Below are 9,959 nucleotides of genomic sequence, written 5' to 3' on the forward strand. Positions count from 1 at the left end.
TGGACCAAGCTTAGAACAAGTCAGAAAATAATAATTAAATACCTTATTGACTTAGATGGTGATGGTAAATCTTCAATATTAAGTTTGCTACAATATCCTTGTTGAGCTCCAATTTTGAGTTAACTGAAAAAATAACATATTATTAAGATTAAAACAAGTAGTGAATTGATGCCAGCTACCATGCATGCAGATGATTGTGATGCATATGATGTGAGATTTATTTATCATTTTATTAGAAAGAAGTAATATCATTTTAGAATAATGTAAAACATTATACCTACTGAAAAGAAAATTATACTTTTCCTTTCTAGGCATAAAAATTGATTGTTTCATGCATTGATATGTTTTATTTTTCATGACTAATAATTAATAAAAATAAAAATTTAGACTTACGTTGTTGACCTAGAAGTAGTAAGAAGCTGCTCAACACACTTTTTGGACTTTCTATGTTCGGCTCTTTGTACCCGTTTCTTCTCTTCTTTTGGTTGGTTGAAAGGGTAATCGATTTTGATTTAGGTAAATAAAGACTAGGGTATATATATAGGGTAATATCAAACCTCAGGTTTGAGTTTTTGACCCTTTTTAGAAACGTAATTTAAAAGTTCCTGTTGTAGATTTCTTTGGTAATCTTCAGTATTAAAATGTTTCCAACAAATTCTTGCAGTATTATAATTAAAATTATCCTTTCTACAACAAGATATTATCCACAGTTTTCTGGTCACACTATCTTTAGGAAATGTATGAAACCTAAAGATCTTATCTTCATTGCAACAAGAAACTGCATAGCGCATTTTGAAAAAGGTACCTAATAAGATATACAATGGCAAGTAAAAACTTTTAGTTTTACAAAAAAACTACTATACAGTGTAATAAACTAAACAGTAACTAAACACTACAGATACTTTTTAAGACAATATAATGCTTTAACCGAAGAAAAAACGCGGTAAATTGATACAATGTCAAAAAAACTCGTTAACTATCATTACAAACAATGGGTTCGAGCGTTCTTGACTACGTCACGCGCCTGGGTCAGCTGTCAATTTTCATGCGCAATATCATAACTTATGTTCATTGTACTATGGTTTTAATAACAAAAACAAAATATTTAATTGAAATTATGAAGTATTCAGTATAATGTATAACAATATATTTATTAAGGAAACCAAACGTCTTCACTGACTATCAACACATAAGCTAATGTTTCTAAAGGAATATATATATATATATATATATATATATATATATATATATATATATATATATATATATATATATATATATATATATATATATATATATATATATATATATATTGTTATGGATCAGTTTCATCATCATCAGTGGTGCTACAGCTCTAGTTGAGCCTTGACCTTCCCCAGTCTATTTCGCCAGTCGTTTCTGTTCATCGCCAACCGTTGCCAATTTGCCGCGCCGATTCCCCTGCGCTGGGACCGATAATAGAGTTCGTCTGGGTGGGTAATTTTCATTTGCTCTTGACACATGTCCAGCCCATCTAAGCCTACCTATTTTTATGAAGGATATTACATCTCTACCATTTACTATTTTTTTATACTTCTCGTATTCGAGATTTCGTATTTATACAATTCGAAATTATATCGCCTTCTCCAAATACCATTCTCACAGAATGCGCCCATTATTCTTCTTAGTATCTTCCTTTCGAAGACGAGCAGAAGATTTGCGTCTGTTTTGGAGATGGTCCATGTTTCTGACCCATATGTCAGCACTGGTAGGATGAGTGTTCTATTAGTTTGGTTTTCTGGCTTAAATTTCTGTTTTTTAGCTGCTTGCTTAGTCCAAAATAACATTTGTTTGCTAGCAGTACCCTCCGTTTTACTTCTTCAGATGTGTCATTATCGTTTGTTATGAGAGAACCCAAATATGTAAACTTATTTACTACCTCAAAATTATATTGGTCTATACTGAAGTTTAGAACCCAAATATGTAAACTTATTTACTACCTCAAAATTATATTGGTCTATACTGAAGTTTTCTTCGGCGTTTCTAGCTCTATCTCTGTTATTTGGAATAGATGCTAACATTTTGGTTTTTTCCTCGTTTATTTTAAGGCCCATATTTTGTGCGGCTGTCAAGAAGGTGGAAGTCATCTCTTTAAGTCCTCGTGTAGTACGTGCGATCAAATCCAGATCGTCAGCGTAAGCCATAATCTGCGTTGATTTATTAAAGATTGTTCCCCTATTGTGTAACTCGGCATCTCTTATAGTCTTTTCTAACGCTATATTAAAGAGAAGGCACGCCAGCGCGTCTCCCTGCCTTAACCCTGCATATGTTTCAAACGCTTGTGACATATCGCCTTGTATTTGCACTCTGCAGATCACTTTACTCACAGTTGTTTTTACGAGCCTTATTAATTTATGGGGAATGTTAAGTTCATTCATGGCTTCGTATAATTTACCTCTTAGGACGCTATCATACGCTGACTTAAAGTCCACAAAGAGATGGAACGTGTCAATATTAAATTCATTGGTTTTTTCTAAGATTTGACGTAGCACAAAAATCTGGTCAATTGTTGACCTACCTGGCCTAAAACCGCTTTGATACTCACCAAGGATTTCTTCCACGTACGTACTTAAACGGCTATACAGGGTCTTGGAGAATATTTTGTACATTGTATTCAGAAGAGTGATACTCCTATAATTTTTACATTCCAACAAATCTCCCTTTTTGTGCAGTGGACATATGATTCCAGTGTACCATTCCTCTGGCATTTGTTCTTCTTCCCAGACTTTGACTATTATGTTGTGAATTTGGTGCATAATGCTGTTACCTCCATGTTTGATGAGCTCTGCGGGGATACAATCCACTCCTGGGGACTTGCTATTTTTGAGTCGTGTGATTGCGTCTTTCACTTCAAATATTGAAGGAGGTTCTACGTGAGTGTTATTTCTTGGTTTTTGGGGTGACGAACTCTAGATCATTAGTTGATCTATCAGCCAAAGAGACTTAACTTTCTTAACAACATTTACACAACAATCACTCAATATTTTTATTATATATATATATATATATATATATATATATATATATATATATATATATATATATATATATATATATATATATATATATATTATTTCAGAGCTAAAGTGTAACATCCAAAACTATTTTATAATATTGTGGAAGAAACATCTAAATAAGTTGCCCGCCTTTGAATTTTAGTGTTACAGAAGAATCCTACGAATATCATGAACTCAAAGAATATCAAACGCAGAAGTTACTAGAAGAATAGAAAATGAAGCTGAAATAATATTGATTATTAAAAGAAGAAAACTTGAGTACTTAGGCAATGTTATGAGAAGGTAAAGATACTCATTGTTGCAGCTTATTATGCAAAGCAAAATTTGAGGAAAGCGAAATGTGGGAGGACGAAGAACATCGTGGCTTGATAACTTGAGGGAATGGTTTGAATGTAGTAGTGCAGAACTATTTAGACGTCAACAGGGTCCGCATAGCCATGATGATTTCCAACCTTCCATAGAAGATGGAACTTAAAGAAGAAGCACATTTGATAGATGATAAGTGTAAAATGAAAACCGTTCTACAAGAATGTTATAATTATAATGATAGTCATACATCAGACCATTTACACTGGATGATCAAATTATTAGAGCTACCTACTAAAACTATTTTTTTTTTACAAAAGGGTACATAATTAAGCTGTATAATATATACCAGATTTTGGTACCAAAAGCCAAAGACATCTCGCCAAGGACAATAGCAGAAATAAAAACTTTATTATTGAACACTAATCACTTCAACAGAAAAATAATATCATTAGCGACACTAATAATTTCAACAAAAATGTGGTTGAAAAAAAAATACAACACCATGAGAAAAATTCGAGATATAGTCTTGGCAAACAAAAACAACCTCGAAGGAGCTTACTGAAAATGATACAGGAGTTTGGCATCAAAATTTCACCAATGACAGCTTGTCAGCGAATAAAGGATCTGACAAAACCATTTTTACAGTTTTTACAATTCATTTTGAGAATTATATAAAAAAATATTGGAGCAGCAATTACCACAGGAATTTAAACATAAGCATTGACAAGCTCATTTTTTGCGCCAACGAAGGTACTACCATTGTCCGAAAGGATGGAAGCGCATTTTCCGCGTCGAGAAATAAAGCGTTTTAGCGTTGCTAGAAAACTTTCCGTGGTCAAGCTGCTCACGACTTCTAAATGTATGGCCTTAGTTGCTAAACAGATAAATAAAGCTATGTAACCCTTGAGAGTTTTATAATTTCGGGTGTGTCGATCCTTTAGCAAAAAAGGTCCTGCATAGTCAAGTCCACAGTTGTAGAATGGCCTAGAGGGAACAAGACGTGACGAGGGTAAATTACCCATAAGATAGGTTTCTAATTTAGGAGCCACCCTACAACAGATAATACAATCGCGAACGATTTTGCGAACCACTTGACGTCCATTAATGGGCCAAAATTTTTCACGAATGGAAGCTAATAATAGTAATTGAGGACCGCAATGATTTAAGGTAAGATGCTCATTTCGTACAAGAATCAAGGACAATGGGATGTTTTTTATCGTAACAAAAATCAGAATTATGCAGTCTTCCACCAACGCGGAGTATGTTATCCTTATCGATAAACGGATTGAGGGTAAGTAGTTTACTTTTAGAGTCAACGTTACCATGTCTCTTAAGGTGTGTCAAGTCGTCATAAAATGTTTCATTTTGTACTAGTTGAATTATATATTTTAAAGCATTATCTATTTCATCACAAGAAAGGTTGTCGAAGTTCCTTCGTTTAGGAGAAAATTTACAATTATTTATAAAGCGTAATACATAAGCGATAATGCGCTGTAGTTTTACAAATGAGGATATTTTAGTGATGATGTCCAATTTCATGTGAACTCTTGCGATAAGGGCTGATGCTGGTCGAAGCTCAGGGAGTTGACAAGGTTCGAATGTTCTATTAGGCCAATGAGTTTCTGGTTTAGCTAGCCATGATGGGCCATGAAACCTTATTTCAGAAGTGATAAGTGATGTAGGAGAAATTTCCCTTGATAGAAGATCTGCGGGATGGCGTGTATGCGCCATGTTTGAGATTCAGTCAAAGTTTGAATTTGAGAAACTCTATTTGCCACAAAGGCCTTTAACAAACTCGGAGAAGTCTTTATCCATCCTAGAACAATAGTGGAGTCGCACCAGTAAGTGATGTTTTCGAAATCTAATTGCTGTGTTGTTTTACCTTGTCTATCAACTCAGCTAGCAAGTAAGCTTCACAAAGTTCTAGGCGCGGTACCGTGAGGATGTGTTTTAAAGGAGCTACTCTGGTTTTGGAGCAAAGTAGATGACAACGAAAATTTTCGAAGGTTTTCAGATGAACGAATATAAATGCAAGCACTATATGCAGCGGTGGATGCATCTGAAAAACCGTGTAGTTGAATTGACTTGTAATTTGTACAAATTACATGCCTAGGAATTTGTAACTGATTAAGTTTAACCAGTTGAGTCTAATATGTAACCCATTTCGTAAAGATATCCATGGGAACGACTTCGTCGCAGGAAATTTTCAATTTCCACAAATCTTGGAGAATAATTTTAGCTGTTATAGTTACAGCTGAAAGCAAACCTAGTGGATCAAATATTTTTGATATAGTGGAAAGAATAAGTCTCTTTGTAACTTTACACTTGTGCTCTATAGGTTGAACATTGAAATGAAAAGTGTCAGATTTTGGACTCCACAATAAGCCCAAAGTTTTGATAGTATCGTCAGCTCCAATTTCCAAGGAAACCTTATTTTGATTGTCAAAGTTTAAAATAGGAGCGTTTGACTTCCATTTCATCACTTAACCCGGATCTATCCACTGCTGGATATAGGTCTCCCTCAGTCTTTTCCATGTATTTCTGTTTTGTGCTGTTTGCATCCAATTTTTGTCGATCCGTTTTATGTCATCAGACCATCTTGTTGGTGGACGACCTCTACTTCGATGTGCTTCTTGTCTCGGTCTCCACTGTATTATTCGCTGTGTCCATCTGTTATCCGACATTCTAGCTATGTGCCCCGCCCAGTTCCACTTAAGGGTCATACCATTCCATTTGCTCAATTGGAAACCATGACGAGACAATAATTCGGATATAAGAGATTGAATGCGTTTGATATCTTCTATTGTAGAACCACCTGTATGAAGATCGTCGACATAAAAGTCCCGTAAAATTATAGAAAATATGTCAGGAAAATCGATTTTATACATATGTGCCACTTCTTGAAGACATCTCGTGGCAAGAAAACTAGCAGAAGCAGTACCGTAAGTTACAGTGTTTAAAGTATAAGTTTCGAGAGAGTTTGTATGATCAGATCGCCATATGATTTTTTGTAAGGAGCGTTCTTCCTCCTTTATCAGTATTTGTCGATACATCCTTTCTATATCGGCTGTTAGTACAAAACTATGTTTACGAAAACGTGAGATGATAGTGAAAAGATCATCTTGCAAATTAGGTCCAACCATAAGAATGTCGTTCAGAGAAACACCTGAATCTGTATTGGCAGAACCGTCAAAAACAACACGAATTTTATTGCCTTTATAGACACAATGATGAGGAAGAAAGAACTCAGATCCTATGGTTTCAAAGGGTGAAACGGACATATGGTGTAAGAATAAATATTCATCGATAAATCGAGTGTAATCATATTTTAATTCAAAATTCGCATTAAGCTTCTTTTCGAGAGAATAAAATCTTTTTGTTGCTGTAGTCTTAGAGTCGCCTAGATTGTCGACGGAAGATTTCAAGGGAAGTGATACTACAAACCTACCAGAAGAATTAAGAGAGGTCGTTTTTAGGAAGTGATCTTCACAAGAAAGTTCTTCGTTAGATAATAATTTTGTTTTTGGGCATTCTTCAATTTCCCAAAATTTTTGAAGTTGGTCTTCAATGCTTAAATTGTCTATGGTCGACAAATGGCATGCAGTTCTGGCTGCAAGGGTATTGGTTGAAAATAATGGACCTGAGATAATCCATCCGAGTTTAGTTTTTTGAAGAATCGGTTGTCCAGGTGATAATTTAATCTGACCAATACAAATTAAATTCCAGAAGATGTCTGCACCGATAAGAAGATCAATAGGAGATGAAATATTGAAGTCTGAATCGGCCAGAGTAATATTAGAAGGGATATTAAGTGTTTTTTTATCAAATATGACAGAAGGTAAATTTCCTGCAATTTCCGGAAGTACTAAGCAAGAAATTACTTGCGAAAAGTTTAAAGTTTTTGATTTAAATTTTACTGATGTTCTATAGCTTACAATAGAATTTGTTTGGTTTATACCAGAAATAGAAAAATGTGTTTTGGTTGTAGGCAACCTTAGAAGATTTAATAGGCGCTGGGAAATGAAATTACTTTCCGAGCCGTTATCTAGAAGCGCACGAGCCTCGTATTCGTTACCTGAGATGTCAAAGACTTTTATTTTTACACTTGACAGCAAAGTAGTAGATTTGTGCTCAAACGAAATGTTACGTGCTGTCAGTGCATTAGAGCCTTCTGATGTACCTGAACTTGAGCAAGGTAAACTGCGGCTGGTTTGATTACTGGTTTCAATAAGCGTTTTGCTTCATTATGTCTTAATGACGTTTCTAATTTGAGAAATTCAGGACAAGCGTAAATTAGATGTTTTTGTTTGCATAAAGAACAATTAGAAGAATTATTAGTTGACAAGAAATTTTTGGACTTGGGATTGTCTGTAGATGGGAATTTGGGACAAGATTTGTCTTGTTGATGATTAATAGATTCTAAGACTCTACATTTGCCTTTTAGAAATTCAATTAAGTTACTCAAAGTGGGTAATGTGATCTTGTCGTCTTTAATTGACAGTTCCCATTCTTTGTGTGTAGCATTGTCTAGTTTTGTGGTGATTAGATATATGATACGGGCATCCCAATATGTTGTGTCTAAGTCTATGGACTCAAGAGAGCGTAAATGTCTTTGGAAACCATCAAGTAAAGTGCGTAAATCATGATGTGAATTTTTTGAAACATTTGGTAAGTTAAATAATTTTTTAATATGATTATTAACAAGAAGAGATTTGTTTTTGAATCTGTGTTTTAGTAATTCCCATGCAGTTTCATATGTTGCTTCAGAAATGTCCAGGTTACGTATTGTTTCTGCGGCAATACCTTGTAAGGATAATCTTAGATAATGGAATTTCTGAATATTGGAAAGTTCCTTGTTGGTATGTATGATAGAATTAAATGTATCTCTAAAGAACAACCAATTATCATAATCACCCTCAAAGGAGGGCAAGTTGATAGCGGGTAACCTAATGTTAATAGACCTTTGTGAACTGTTTTCGGACGAAATTGTCGAATTTAAAGCTTGAGCAGCCTGATCACGGGGTTTTGAAAGATTGGTGTCAATAAAGTCTCGCACAGCGCTAGTAATATGAAAAAACGGCGTTTCGAAAGACGACCTTTCTATACCATGGATAGTATCTGCGTTGGCAGTATAGTCCTCATCAGATGCCTCAATAAGTGATTGAGCGTTGTCAAAATGATAAAAGTTTCTCAATTCTATCAAGTCTAAGTTGTAAATCTCTAAAGTTAATTTTTTCTAAAGGTTTGTTTTTGATAGAATTAAAATACGTACTAAAACGAGTTACACAACCTTTGATTGAGGAGCGTTTAGTTTTTGCTATAGCGATGTCAGCCATATTGACAATATAATTTTATATGATAAATTTACAAAAATAAAAATGTATGTATGTATAAGCAAAAAAATTGAAAGCAAATTATGTAATGTTATGTGTATAAAAGTTTTGCGAGTGAATAAAAAACGTTAAAGATAATATTTCAACTTTGTAATAATTTATAAATAAAAATAAATAAATTGAATTAAATTTAAGGACGCTAAGTACTATATTCGTGTATTAATGTATAAATGAAAATATTGAAATCTCTAAATGTGTTATAACAGTAAAATACGTGATTTTAAAAATAAATATTTTCCACTGAATTAAATCAAATACAAAATGTACCCTTTTACGACCATAGGATTAAAATGGGTAATAGGAAACTATTTATGCACTAACCTTGACTTTGACGATACCTGCCTTTTTCCGATGCAAATTCGTCGAAAAAATACAGCTTCGAATAGAATGTATGTTGATAACTGGTTAATGTGGCTCGAACAAAGCACCATTAGTGTAGGGGATGGAAGTTAAATCTTATTAGAATTTCACGTAATACAAAAACAAATCACTAAAACTACACTGTATTGAAGATATAAAAAAGGCACATGTAAAATATTTCGTAAGTATAAATTAAAAACTAGCGTCCTTATTGTAAAGATGTTGTGATGAGACTGGTCTGTCCGCAACTACCTGCAGCCCCTCTCTCGGGGTGTAAGCCAGAGGTCGGGTAAAATTCCAACTAAAAGTATATTGTACAGGGTTGCTCGAAAGTTTTAACAAAGACAGTGCCACCTCTTATGTCCGAAATAGTGTTCTTCTTGGTTTATAGATGGTCGACAAATACGACAAACAATTATCCTGGTTAAGGAATATTAAAGAATGGACAGGAATACACAATACAGGCGAGCTGTGTCACGCCGCCAAGAACAGAATTCTAGTAATGAGATAGTCGCCTACGCACTTTGGTGTATGGCATGTTAAGAAGAAGAAGACAAATACGCCTTGCAGTTCCATCTATAAAACCCCAACAATTTTGAACTGCTGCCCCTTTTGCAGCTACAGCTTGTAGCAACAATAAAAACAATTACTTATTTTATATGATTAATATGGGAGCCGGCATAGTAGAGACAAATCAAGGGATAGATTTCCCGGTAAGTCTATCTAAGGATGTGACAGTTTTCCAGGCGGAAATAACTGCAATCCACCACTGCGTGGAAGAAATAGAAAGGCAGGAAAGAACGTTCTGTTCAGTTGCCATCTTCACAGATAGTCAGGCAGC

Source organism: Diabrotica undecimpunctata, chromosome 9 (assembly GCF_040954645.1).
Source record: "Diabrotica undecimpunctata isolate CICGRU chromosome 9, icDiaUnde3, whole genome shotgun sequence".
In the NCBI taxonomy this organism is placed as follows: domain Eukaryota; kingdom Metazoa; phylum Arthropoda; class Insecta; order Coleoptera; family Chrysomelidae; genus Diabrotica; species Diabrotica undecimpunctata.